Source organism: Pogona vitticeps, chromosome 1 (assembly GCF_051106095.1).
Source record: "Pogona vitticeps strain Pit_001003342236 chromosome 1, PviZW2.1, whole genome shotgun sequence".
Lineage (NCBI taxonomy): Eukaryota > Metazoa > Chordata > Lepidosauria > Squamata > Agamidae > Pogona > Pogona vitticeps.
The window spans coordinates 94,556,796-94,570,795 of record NC_135783.1 but is presented as its reverse complement, the minus strand read 5'-3'; the positions used below and the strand labels follow the sequence as shown (position 1 = coordinate 94,570,795).

Here is a 14,000-nt window from a genome sequence, read left to right as displayed (position 1 = left end):
AGCAGGTAATCCAAGTAAAAACTAGCTAATGGCCATATGGCAACCTTACAAGAGATCACTTGACTCTACATGTTCTAAAGCAGATACTATGGAATAAAATGGATGACAAAAGAGAGGAAACCCAGCCTCCATCGAACCTCTGAGGAAAGCAGAGAAGCTGCTCACAGATCAGAATGCTGAAGCAAACAGGTAACCATTGTGGAATCTTGGTGCCTGTTGATAACAAAAATGCTGTGACAAGAAGCTGAGGGAGGACCACAGCACAGCAGATAGCAAATGCTTAACACTCTCAGAAACCTTAACAGTTTCTATATAAACCACACTGACGGAAAATGTGCCATTCTCTGTCTTTTCCCCAGTCAGCAGTATGGAGGTGCAGCTGACACTTTTCCTGAGAAAATCTTTTGTGGTCATGTGTCGCAGGTTATAGCAAACAGTCTGCTATGTATAGGGAGGCCAGAGGCTACGCTTTCCTTTGAAGGCCTCTGCTATTTGAAGGACTGTCCGGTTAAAAGAGAAGTTAAAGAATCTTAAGAAGAAAAAGAGGGAGACCTGATAAAGCTCAGTAGGCTGAAGGGCCTGTCTTTAAAGCCAGGGGCGAGCACTTCATATCCCACTGTGCCCCCCAGGAGAGAGAAAGGTCAGTCAAAATTACAGTAATTGTGGCTGATCGAGTTATGTGCCTTGCTCCTTATGTGGCCTTGAGAAAGCCCAGAGCACCACCAGAAGGAAGGACCAGTGAATAATTTCTCAGTTCTTTGAATCTAGAAAACCATGGGAGGTTGTCCATCAATTGGAATGGGCTTGATGGTATTACTACTGCTGCTGCTGTTGCTATTAGGAAGAGAGAGAGAGAGCCTTGAATTTGGCCACACAGAGAGAGTACCTAGATAGCAGGCACCAAGGACATCTCACAGAGGTAAGATATAAATGTCAATTTTACTTATGTTTTTTCATCTAGGAAGATCTGAGTATAAAAATGGGACATGACAGATTTCTTCACTGCAGCCACAGGTTCCTTGTGACAGCTCAGTGCAAGGTTTTATATTTCTTGGAACATCATTTTTTTTTAAAAAAAAACCTACTAGATTAATTATTTCCAGTAACTTGAAGGACTTGTCTCTTTACCTCACAGTTGATCTGGATAATGAGAGATACAAGCTTCTAGAAGGAAGCTGACATTTCAAAAATGATAACTTCCGGAAAGATGTTGTGGTAAATCAGCTTTCATCCTTTCCCGGTAATCTTTAAAGCCCCTGTATCTCTCTATAAATAAATTCAAAAATAAATTAAGAAGCCAGGATTTGAAATAACATGTTAGGTTTGATTATGCAGAGAAATAATATTTGTCTGCATATCAGGAACATAAGCCTGCTTGGCTGGGCTTTATTTGTTTAAGGCTGGATTTGCTAAACTGGATTGCCTGGTGACTGAGGGGGATCAGGTGAATCTGAAGGGATGAGCTTCTCACTACAGCAGAACTGCAACATTTTGTGCTTACCTCTCCAATCATCTGTACAACATGCATTTGCAGTATGTAAGGGAGGAAAGCAATGCACAACAACCTGAGATATTAATCTGCTTGAATGAGAAAGGCAGCTGCTGCTTAACTAGAGGACTAACTCCCTTGAGAATATGTATCCCAGCAGCCCTCACATGTTTTGGTTCCTGTGCTTCAATGCAACACCCCCCCCCCCAAACCAAACAAAACAAAAATTGTATTTCTGCAGGTTAATTACTCCTGGGTGGTTGCCCCATGCTTTGACCTAGAGCCAACACTAACTCCCAAGGGATGCATAGGATTTAGGGAGAGGTTGACAGCCACAAGCCAATGTGTGCATGCATCTGTATATTTGTTGTTGTATATCAAACATTCTAAACTTAACTTCAGCCAGAGGTAAACCCTTCTGAAATAATGTTGTTAGCCATTTATTGTGGGGTTTTCAAATAACAAGGGGCAATAATGTCAGTTTTAATAGATTAACAGAAGAAGCACCCCAACTGGTAATTTTTGAGCATATCAAACAATAATTACACCTTTTGCCTTCAGGATGTGAGGAGGTAAAGGGTCTGATGGTGCTTAGAGCAGTGCAAAGTCATGCCTGTTACAGTATTTCTCTGATTAATTTTGCTTCAGGAAGTTGTTGCCACTCTGTCTCTTACTTGGTGTTCCTCTTTTCCTGCTGCCTTCAATTTTTCCCTGCATAATTTTCCCCCCAGTGAGTCTTCTTTTCTTCTATGTGTCCAAAATACAACAGTTTCATCATTTTTGCCTCTGGAGAAAGGTCAGGCTTGATCTGATCTTGCACCCGCTTGCTTGCCTTCCTGGCAGTCTATGGTATATGTAAAGCTTTCCTCCAATACCATATGTTGAATGAACTGATATTTTGCTCATTGGCTTTCTTCAGTGCCCAGGCTTCACATCCATATATATATTAATTGGGAATATAATAGTTTTCATGAACTTGGCTTTTGTCTCCAATGAGACATCCTTACGCTTATAAATGCAAGAGTAGGCAATACTTTATAGACCACGAAAAAAATCATGCAGTCTGCTAGCTTTCGTGGATCAGGAACACCCACTTGGTCAGGCATGCATTGGTGCACACTTGACAAAGTGAATAGTTGATCCACAAAAGCTAGCAGATTGTAGGATTATTTTGTTTTATTGTTTATAAAGGTATTGCTTACCCTTCTATTTATATTTTGTAATGATCACACAGCTCTCTTTTATTTCAATCTTTACACTTGATGATCTTCTCTAACTACATCACTATATCAACAGAATTATGAAGAATTTTATTTCATTCACATACATATTTATGGCTTCCGAAGACCATAATTTTTGCATATAATATTATAATGTGTTGCATTAATGATTTTCCATTATAAATGTATTTAAGTGGGTGAAGGAACTTGCATTCTTCTCATATTTATTCTCCTTCTGTGCTTCAGTTTTCAGACAACAGAAAGAATGTTAAAAATGCAGACTGTCACAAGACAAGACAATTTACTGACTCCCCATAGCTACTGTCACAAGTGTTCAACAGCAACTGTGGCAACAATGCAGCTATTCTGGAACATGGCGCTTTCTGGTTAGCAATTTTTAATCACTTTTCAGATGTTTCCCTATTTATAGATGCAAAATGTCACAAATAGTTTGAAACAGTGATGGTACAAGCTGACACATATGCTATGTATTTTTAAATGATTGAGGGTGTGACTTGATGGCCAAATTGTCCCAGGCTGGATTGAGCTAAACAGAGTTGCTTTGAGGTGTGGTATGTCATTTGGCACGATCCTTCCATGCACATGCAAGGATCGGGTGTTTTCAGGGGAAGAAACAGAACCACATTTCAAATGACCCCATTTAAGCCTGTTCGTCACTTTAAAGGGGTAAAAATAATTTTTAAAGGCACTTTTATTGTCACTTTGTGCCTCCCCCTCCATGGAAGAGTGGGGGAACTGCAAAAAAAAAAAGTTATCTGTAACTGGCATAGCATTGAATCAGTTTGCTAATCTATCAATTCAGTGGTAGATTTTAAGGGGTTAAAAAATCCCACAACCTCTTTCTTTCTCTCCCCTTCTGCAATGGGAAGAGGAGGGAGCTTTAAATTTATTGATAAGTAGTTTGATCCTGCAGCGGCATAAAGTGAAGCAGGTAAGCAATTTGCTTTGGTTTGATAGCAGCAATCATACATGCTGGAACCACATCGAAATGGAGTAGTCCTACCCCCACACAAAAAGAGTAGCCCCTGTCAGGGGCCCAAAATGATGTAGGTAGGCAAGAGTAAGGGTCTGGCCGGTTCACAGTTGCTCATATGTCTTGTGATTGCTTGAAAAACGAGCGAACCAGGTCATTCCCAAAAATGGGCCAAGCTGAAAAACAAAGTGCAGTTTGATCACACCCTGTGAAGAAAGAACAATCAGGATGAAGAAATAAATAAAATGTCCCTATGAGTTTGAACAAGGAAGAGAACTGAAGCAGTGTATAGTCTTATAGCTGCACTGCACTGGCTGCACTGCACTGGTTACCTATTCGTTTCCGCATAGACTTCAAAGTGTTAATGATCACATATAAAGCGCTAACGGTTTGGGACCTCAATATTTGGCAGATCGCCTTCTCCCGCCCAGGTCTACCCGAATCATCCAACAAAGCCAGCAGGGGCGGCTGAAGGGACTGACGCCGAGGGAGGCCCAGAAGGAGAAAACAAGAAACCGGGCCTTCTCGGCGGTCGCCCCTCGGCTGTGGAACACTCTCCCCACTGAAATTCGGCTGGCACCCTCGCTGGGTGTTTTTAAAACTCAACTAAAAACCTGGTTATTCAAACAGGCCCTCCCCCCAGTCAACTAAGTAATTTTTTCTTTTTCTTTTTTCCCCTCTTGTTTCTTGACTTTTGCCATCTTGTATTATATATGTTATACTGTATGCTGTTTTAATATGTTTTAACTTATGTAAGCCGCCCCGAGTAGACGTAGTCTAGAGGGGCAGGGTAAAAATAAAATAAAATAAAATAAAATAAATAAATAAATAAATAAATAGTGGACCTAGTTTGAGTATTGTACATTTAATCTTGACAATGCACCCATCCTCTTTGAGACAAGGTATGATCCAGAGTGTCAGAGTTTGGACTGGGAAGACATGTTGCTGTGTTCCACCTAGAAGCAAGAGTCCACAGGATAGAAGGAATAAAATGGCAGGAAGGCAGATCAAGGTAGGCAGAGCAGATCTGGAAGAGGCCAGAGGAGCACCCAACTTTTTCAGGATTTGAAGCTGAAGTCTTTTGTACCCCTTCGAGATGACTCATCCCTCCTCAGCATACTCCCTTTGTACATAGTGTGAACTCTTAAAGCAGGGGTGGGCAAAGTGCTTTCTCTAACCCATATGTATGTAGCCTTCCATAGAAAAAAAAATAAACAAGATTTTAAAAAAAGTTTCTATGAGAGCCTTTAGGAGTTGTTGGTTAGGCATCCTTCAGTCTCGAAAGACTATGGTGTCGTGCTCTGTATGGAGGACTTGGAACAGCGTCTAGTGTGGCTGAAGAGGCCAATTCGAGAGTGGCAATCTCTTCCACACTGAAGACAAATCCAATCTGTCCCCTGTCCAGCTCCCTGGTTTTGCTGCTTTTGTGACTTCCTCTTTGCCTCGGCCTGCTGGGCAAGGGTCTCTTCAAATTGGGAGAGGCCGTGAAGCACTGCCTGCCTCCAGGCTGAATGGTCAGATGTCAGGGTTTCCCATCTGTTGAGGTCTATTCCTAAGGCCTTCAGATCCCGCTTGCAGATATCCTTGTATCGCAGCTGTGGTCTCCCTCTGGGGCGATTTCCCTGCACTAATTCTCCATACAGGAGATCCTTTGGAATCCGACCATCAGCCATTCTCACGACGTGCCCAAGCCAACGTAGACGTCGCTGTTTCAGTAATGTATACATGCTGAATATTCCAGCTCGTTCTAGGACTTTAGGAGTAGAAATCCCATAAAGCTGCACCACCAATATACTTTGTAAAAGTGGGTTACTTTTTGCCAAATTCTTGGCCCTTTCTGGCCATTTCCAGGCTCTGTGCAGCCCATGGAGAGGTCTGTGGTAGGGACAAATTCGGCCCAACCCCCTTGATATTGCATAATCTAATTTAGGTTGATAGTTCCTTTGGCTTGAAGCCTAGTCCTCCTCCATCTCTCCAAGATCTCATCCCAGGTGTGTGATTGGCTGTCATGCACCAGCCATAGGTATTGTGGATTTCATGTGGGAGATTGTGCTGTCTCAGCACTGCAGGTAGGCTGAGGACTGACAAGGTCCATCAGGACTCATCAGTCATAACTACTGAAGTGTTGGATGTTTCTGGGCTTTCAGAATGTCTGTTTCTGCAGTGGCACTTTGGCCTGTTGTCTCTACAGCTGGCACCACAGGTTCCTCAGCTTTCATGTCCAAATCCCTGCTGGACTCCGGGATCATGACATCTGCATTCATATGCCTGCTCAAATACTGAGACTTTCTGGGTGATCTCGGTCCTATCGGAGTCTTTTAGCTAAATCCCTTTCACAAGGAAATTGAGAGGATAACATGGAATAACCTCAATTTGACTTGAGGCCTAGCGTTCCCCCATCTCTTGGGAGAAGTAATAGCACGAGAGAGTGACAAACAGACAGTTCTGGGCTACTCACTCTCTGTATGAACCCTAAAATAAATAAATAAGGAATTCTGGCAGGACTGATGGAGTCAAACCTTTTCCCCAAATTTACTGTCACTGGGATGCGCATAAACAGATTGTTGAACCAGAAAGAATAGGCCTGAGCCATTTCTGGAGGGTGAAAATTTTTGATGTATATTTATTATAAGCATAGAAAAGGAGTTAATAGGGGATTTCATTTCCCTGTGGAAGTATCCATGCCGAATTCTGATACCAGCAATGGGATAAAGCACATGTTACATTGAAAATCAGTACATTTCTGAGGTTTATTGTTTGTTTTGGAGAAGAAAAATAGACAAAACCCACATTTTAAAAGCATGCACAGCTTTAAATATGTATATTTGAAAACAATATGTACAAACATACTTTTATCAGTGAGAAAATGCATAAGGAAAGCATAAATCTGTAAAACTGCATACAAGTGTGGATTTTAAAATGTACCAAAAATCCATTTAAAAATGTTTTACCACTATGAAAGGACAAGAATGCCAGTGTTATTCCAAGAAATATAATTTAAAAGAGAATGAGATATTATTTCACTTCTCTAGGCCCTTGCATGTTCCTACTCACTGAGCATTTGGTACTAATACTGTATCTAACAGATGCAACAGATAAAATCTGCTCTTTTCTTTCCTCAGCTGCCTCAGGCTTTAGCTTTCCAACAACTGTAGAGTGTTGTGGTTGTCCATCATGGTGACAAAAGCTAAATTTATCCCCCCACCAAGAATATCAATATGTGAAGAGCAGTTATTGCCACAGCAGTGGTAGTTTTGGAACCACTTGGGTAACAAAGCCGTCTTCACAGTTTACCAAGATTGGAAAAGGTAAGATTTTGATTACATTTCTGAGAATCTCTCAGCCATCAAGGCCACTGCCTAGCAAAGAATCTGCAATCTGAAAAAGGCTTTGCCAGCCCACGTACTGTGGAGACATTTGCTTGTTTCACCCCTAGGCCTGAGACACCTGTCATAAGGAAAGGTGAACTCTGGCTGCCACCAACAGTTTGATCTCTCTCTCTCTCTCTGTGTGTGTTTTGAATGCCTCACCCTTACTCAGACCACTGATCTTGTCAAATGTACAGTGGTGCCCTGCTTCACGACGACCCCGTTAGACGACGAAATCGCTTTACGGTTAGTTTTTTGCAATCGCTATAGCAATCGCAAAATGACGATTCAATGGGATTTTTTCACTTTATGTTGAATCGGTCCCTGCTTTGGGATGATCAAAAACAGCTGATCGTCAGGTTTTCAAAATAGCCTCCCACTGTTTTCCAGACCTATTTCCGGAAGACAGTGATCGAAATTGGCTTCCCCTATGAAGGATCTTTGCTTTACGATGAGGTATTTCGCCCATTGGAACACATTAACTGGTTTTTAATGCATTCCAATGGGTTTTTTACTTTTGCTTGACGACGATATTGCTTAACAGCAATTTTAACGGAACAGATTATCGTCGCCAAGCGGAGGACCACTGTATTTTTCATAGTTCATTCTGGATTGCATTAATTTCCCAGACTTGTTTGCCTCCACCCCCTGGTTTCTCAATGAAACTGGTAAAAAGTTATGTTCAGAATAAGAACCAACTCTGTGAACAGAGTCAAGAACTATTACTAAAGTACACCAGACGTTTAACTGCCTAGCAGGCAAGACTGCATGACAAACACGTATGAGAATAGTGGTTAATAGTCATTTTTTTTTAAAGCATAGCAAAGAAAAAAAATGAGGAACAAAATGCCAGTAGTTTCCAAAATGGTGAAATCATAGGAAAAGGGATCATGATTCTATTAGTTAGATTCACTGTGGTTTAGTGGTAAGAATGTCAAACTAGGAGCAGTGGGCCCACACTAACATTCTTTCTCAGCTGTGTATTTCATGACTGACTATGAAACAATCCTTTCCTCCAGGTCTAAGCCTACTTTACTAGGTTATGTGAAGCTAAAATGGGAGAGAAGGAGTAAAAGAGTCATACAAGCATCTCTAGGCTCCTTGGGCTGGCTGGATAGCTCAGGCACCTGGATGCAGAGCAAGAGGTTGGGAGTTCGATTCCCCACTGTGCCTCCTGCAAGAAAAGCCAGTCTGTGTATTTTTGGGCAAGCTGCCCAATCTCTGGGTGTTTCCAGAAGAAGGGAATGATAAGACATTTCTGAGTATTCACTACCCCGAAAAACGTTGAAAGGGTTACATAAGTCCGAATTGAGTTGATGGCACATGATGATGACAACAATGATGATTAGGCTCCTTGGAGGAATCACTGAAGAAAAATAGAAAAATGGAGTAAATAAATAAGCAAGCAAATACAGACAGCATGCACTTTAGTTTACTTACTCTAATTCTCAAGACAAGCATTATCTTGGCTTAAAATAAAGTAGCATCATGAAACATAAATGTTTCTTTGTTTTTTATGGGGGATTAAGTATTACCTGTATAATTATGAAAAATGTACTTCTTAAAAATAGAATTAGAGGACAAAGGTACCTGGAACCAATAAGTCAATCATCAAATACTGTGTTTTCAAATAATTGTTTTCAAAACTAGACAGTGCATTCTCACTGGGGATCCTGTGGTCTTCCTGCCTGCTTGCTTGCCTACCTGCCTTCCTTCCTTACACACTGTGAAATCTTGTAGTTTATCAAATGGGATATATATGAGTCTGTATGAATTATAGATGGTCTGGGCTTGTCTTTTCCCTGTGATGATTAAGAGTCAGTGGGACACAGAGTTTTTCCCTTTGGAAAAAATAATTCTGCTACATCTTGGGAGGGGCTGTAATTGAATAGTAGAGCCTCTAGCTTTGCCTACAAAACGGTTTAAGTTGCCATGATTCCTTACTATTTGGCATGGTAGCTGGAGCTTCTGGAAGTAAAGGTCCAAAACATCTGCAGTCAAAGTCTCCCCATGCCTGGTAATCAAAGGAAATGGAGAAATGCAAAAACACTTTTAAAGTGTGACTATAATGGTGTCATGCTGAGGCCATTCCTAGCTGAGCAGCAGTAGAAGAATGCTTTGGGTGCATCCTAGTAAGGCCCAGTTACAGGTGGCTTGAGTTGATTGCCATCATGATTCTTCTCAAAAGTAACATTCCAGTATCTGCCTAGATGTATGGTAAACAAAGCTCTATCAAACCTGCTGTCCCACTAAACATACTCTGAGGTAAGTATGCAATGGTAGTCAAAATAAATAAATAAATAAGTAAGTAAGTAAGTAAGTAAATAAATGGAAATGAGAAAAACAATATGAGAGAGTTGGACCTGTTATGGGGTAGATGCCACTGAATGTAGTGTCTTCGATGTGAATTTTCTTTTCTCTGCGCTAGAATCTAAAAGTTCTCATCATGTTGCTTCACTCTTTCTCTCATATTACTAGTTGCTTCTTGGGTTGGGAAGTGGATAAATGCCATCATACAACATATGGCACTGCTCCGATGTGTCATAACAAAGAAGGGGAAAAAACTCTCCAGAGTTAGGATTTTTCAGCACAGCTTTGATGGGTGTAATGTGTAGCTTAGCCTCTTATTCAGGTGAAGCAATATAGAGAGATGTTTCTACTTTTGGGGCATTGTTCTTGTGTAGTAATCACAGAAACCAGAAGCTCGTTTGAGAAAACAGTCCAGCATATTGATGCGTACCTCCCTTCCACTTTGTATCCTACAGTCCATGTACTGGGGACACACTTTGTGTGTAGTTTCTCTTGTTCCTTAACATGGCAAGAAAGGCGTTTATGCAAGACCAAACTGACTGACAAAATCTATTTCACAGAGAACAATAATATTGTGTCACGGAGCAATAATGCAAATGCAATCCCTCAGCAGGAGATAGAACAAGGAGACACAGCTGACAAAACATGTTGTCAACACTACTGCTAAGAAATCCCCGGGCAGGATGTGCCACCCAAAGATGTGCAAAAAACATCAGGAACCACAAAGCTTTAGAGGAAACAAAACAGGAAGCATGTCCCAAATAATCAGAAACAGGCCCTAGACAGGTTGTGCTGCTGAGTCAGGGAAGAGAGGAGCATTCCGGATGGGACATGAAATGTGAACTTTATCACTGTGATAAAATCCTTCCACAAAGGACCACAGGCCATTTGCATTGATACTCTTTGTTTACTCATGCTTCATCACATGAGTCAAGGGAAGACTGTGGTAACGGAGTGATATAACCACAATTTTTTATAACCTGCCCTTAGCTTCTTTTTAAGAAGAAAGGTGGGATACAAGTATTTTAAATAAATAATAAATAAATACTCTCTGATTATTTTCTGTCTAGTGAGCCAAGGACAAGGAAGAGAGACAGTGTGAGGAGCGTTCTTCTCCTCTTGTCTCCTCCTCACATTTAGGAAATCAGTGGGCCACCTGACAGGAAGGTGCAGACAGAAGTAGGCAATTGCTTTATTTATAGTATTCCTCTATAAAAATACCGGTACGCACCAACTTAACCTTTCAACTCCTGAAAGGGCCCTGAAGGCAGTTTAAATGATTAAGCATACTATGAAATAACAGAAGGGCAAAAAGCAGTAACAATGGTTAAAATGCAAAACTAGGTGATACCTTTATTGACCACTAGAAATTTATCAGACAGTAAACCATCTTTCCATATACTTTTGGACTTAAAGTTTTGGACTTTAAATTCTTCACACTGGTACAATCCTGATGAAGTGGTGTTTAATCAACGAAAGCTCATTTATTGTGTGGTGAGTTTTCAGTGGTTCATAAAGGTATTGCCTGTTTTTGCTTTTGGATTTTATTTTGTTATGACCACACGGCTGCCTTTTACTTCAGTGATTAAAACAGTCATTTTAAAACAGCTTTAAAAGAGAAGAATTAACAACTATTTTAAACATAATTAAAAGCTTGGCAGACTTAAAATGCCTTATCTGCCTGCCTTAAAGTCATCCAAGATAGAGCTAGTTCTGTGTTGCTTAGAGGAGAGTTCTACAACTGAGGTGCTGCTGCTGGAAAAAAAAATGTTTTATATGATCCTCTCTGTGTGTGATCTGTGTGATTGTTCTAGTGGTTCGATAAAAATATCACTTTACTCTTGCATTTGTTAAATCCTGAGCCACATGGCCTTTTCCTAATTCTTTCTGGACTATGTAAGAGACCATCAATGACCGATCAACAGCATCACCTTGGACTTTTTTTAACATCATCCAGGAGGACTTTTGAGGTGACTACAAGCTGAAGAAACATCAGCAGGTAAAACGATCAACTTGACTAATTTGACTGTAATTGGCTCCTTCTACCTGATGAAAAAAAACAAAACTATAACCCAAACCTTAAACAAAGGTTGCTGTTTCTCTGTATTGTTTTTCTTCCAGCCTCTAACCCAGAAGAAGCCTCATGTTTCAGGAACAAGCAATTATATGGGGGTGGGGCAGTCACAGAATAATTAGTGAATCCCTTGCTTGGAGTTTGGGACAGAAAATTCCAACCAAAGGAGGCTGCTGGAGACTACACCTCCCAACTCACCTCATACAAGCAGACTCTGCACAGACATTTGTCATGAATTTTTGGGATTCTGACCTACAGTTTTTCTGCACTATCCACGAAGGGGTGGTGGTGCCTAGCCCAAGGAAGTGGAATTTTTACCCATGAAAGCTTTCAATTTGTGTGATGCTTTTAAAAAATGTTATAATAAAGGTATCACCTTTCTCTTGCATTTGTGTAATCCTTTTCCTAAAGTTATCTTTGGCATTGGACACAGAATAGACACTGTTTCTTATTTGCATATTTACTTATTTATTTATTCCGAAAACATATAGGCTGCATTTAAGGTAAAACCCACCCAAGATGGCATTAAAGGTGAACCTAAATGACGACTGCATTTTACAGACATGTTTTTGTAGTTGTAGATGGTTCTTCTGGTAACCTGGGCAGCACCACATTGTTTAAGGTTTGCTAAGTCTTGTCCAGCACCCTCTGTAGCTATAGGCAGGCAGGCAGGCAGACACAAATACATAACAAGTTGGGTTAAAATACAGTATTGTCCTGTCACAGCCATTTTGACAAGATGGTCACTGCCAGTGATGAGAAAAAGTTTTTCCAATGATTAAAAAAAGCATTAGCTATTTTTTTGCCTTTAGATTAACAGTTTGTTTCAATCAACACACTGTATCTTAACTATTGTATTGTGCCATTAAGTCATTTCCAATATATAGTGACTCTAGTAGGACTTTGCCAATGAGATTCTGTGGCAAAGGAGGACCTAGGTCTCCAGATCCTTAACCTGACAGTCTACCTACTAGGTCACAGTGGCTCTCTCTAGATGCAACCCCTTTATGACCCAACAGGAAGCTGCCTTACTGGTCCATCCCTTGTCACAATGACAATGGATGTTCAGCTTTTCAGTGGTAAATGTTTCCTAATGCAAACTGGACATTGAAAGTAAGACCTTTTGTGTGCATAGCAATTACTCTACTGTCGAGGGGAATTCCTTCACCGTATATTAGGACTACAGTATTTTGCTATGCACCACAGTCAGTTATCGACCACGGACATGAATGCTCAGCTCTTCAGTCCATTTTGTAGCAAAAAAAGAAGTCTTTTTGTCCTAGAACAAGCTTCTCTCACTTCTGCATCTTGCAATCAAGTGTTTTGTTTTGTAATTGGTCACCACCAATTATTTTGTAATTGGTAAACACGTGCTTCGTTTCTGAGTCTGATTGCTTGGACACAAGTGAATTCTGTCCCTTGAGAACAAACCATGCTATAGGTTTCTTTCTTTATGCACACAGAGCTTCATGTGTAATTTGACTCAAAGTGATAGTATACGCAGACATGTACACCTACCCGCCCTAGGGAACTACTTATCACTCACATGGCTGTGACGAATTATGTCCTGAGTATGCCAAGTACAGTATTTGAGTAGCTCCCTAGTGTTTAGCTGACTGAGGTGCAGTCAGGTTAGTTGATAGGCTTGGATGACGAACTTCCAATGTTTCCACTTTATTTGCTAAATACAATCTACCTCTGAGTGGAGAATGGCCGTATCCCCAGCCTCAGCATGTGCTGCTATCTTTGACAGAACTATTGGATCTGGTCAGAAATCCAACCCAGTAACTTTAGTCTACAAATGTTTAATGGAGCTTTTTAAGATAAATATTCAAGAACTTGAAGAGACATGGAATGGAGTATTAGAAGGAAGAATACAATCTAAACCGGCCGTTCTCAACCTTTTTTGGCCATAAAGACAATATGAAAGAAATACAGTCAGAATCAAGATGGTAGAAATTGTATAATAAACTTTATAAGGTGCTGCAGAAATTTTTTTTTCAGTCTGTGGCCCCCGTCAAATGTGCCAGGACCTTTCAGGGGGTCATATGGCCTTGCTGAGAATGCTTGTTCTACACAACAGAAAACTGTATTAGAATCTATACATGATGTTTCTTTAGATTTGAAACTGAGATTAAATCACGAAAAAATAATAATTAGAGTACATTAGACTCCACCATAATTGTTTAGGAAGCAATTGTCAAATTCTGACAGATGTTGGAGATACAATATTGGAAATGCATCCTTGACACACATGATCTGGGGTTGACTAGTAATACATTTATTTTGGATTGAAGTTTTCAATTGTTTTATTGCAGTATTGAGGAAATGTTTCTGGATATTCATGTTCTCTTAAATTATATTCCTGTTCTATGGGGTCTAACAAAGATACAACAAAACTGGACTTTATTAGTTCTTATGGTGGCTGACTTCAAACATGGAAGGATAAACATTCACCATCCGCTGCACAATGGTCACAATGTTTTTGTTAAACAAAAACGAGTAAAAAAGACCACAGCCAGGTTAGATTAATCTGTGCTAAATC

The 14,000-nt window shown here is 40.4% G+C and overlaps 1 long non-coding RNA gene across 1 annotated transcript; it reads left to right on the top strand.

Annotated features, from left to right (window-relative positions):
* Positions 1-203: 203 nt before the first annotated feature.
* LOC140706655 (uncharacterized) lies at positions 204-11,839 on the top strand. Its single transcript, XR_012086433.2, has 5 exons — positions 204-919; positions 2,956-3,095; positions 6,826-7,011; positions 11,283-11,380; positions 11,503-11,839. It is a non-coding gene; the product is annotated as an uncharacterized LOC140706655 (long non-coding RNA).
* The last annotated feature ends 2,161 nt before the right edge of the window (positions 11,840-14,000 follow it).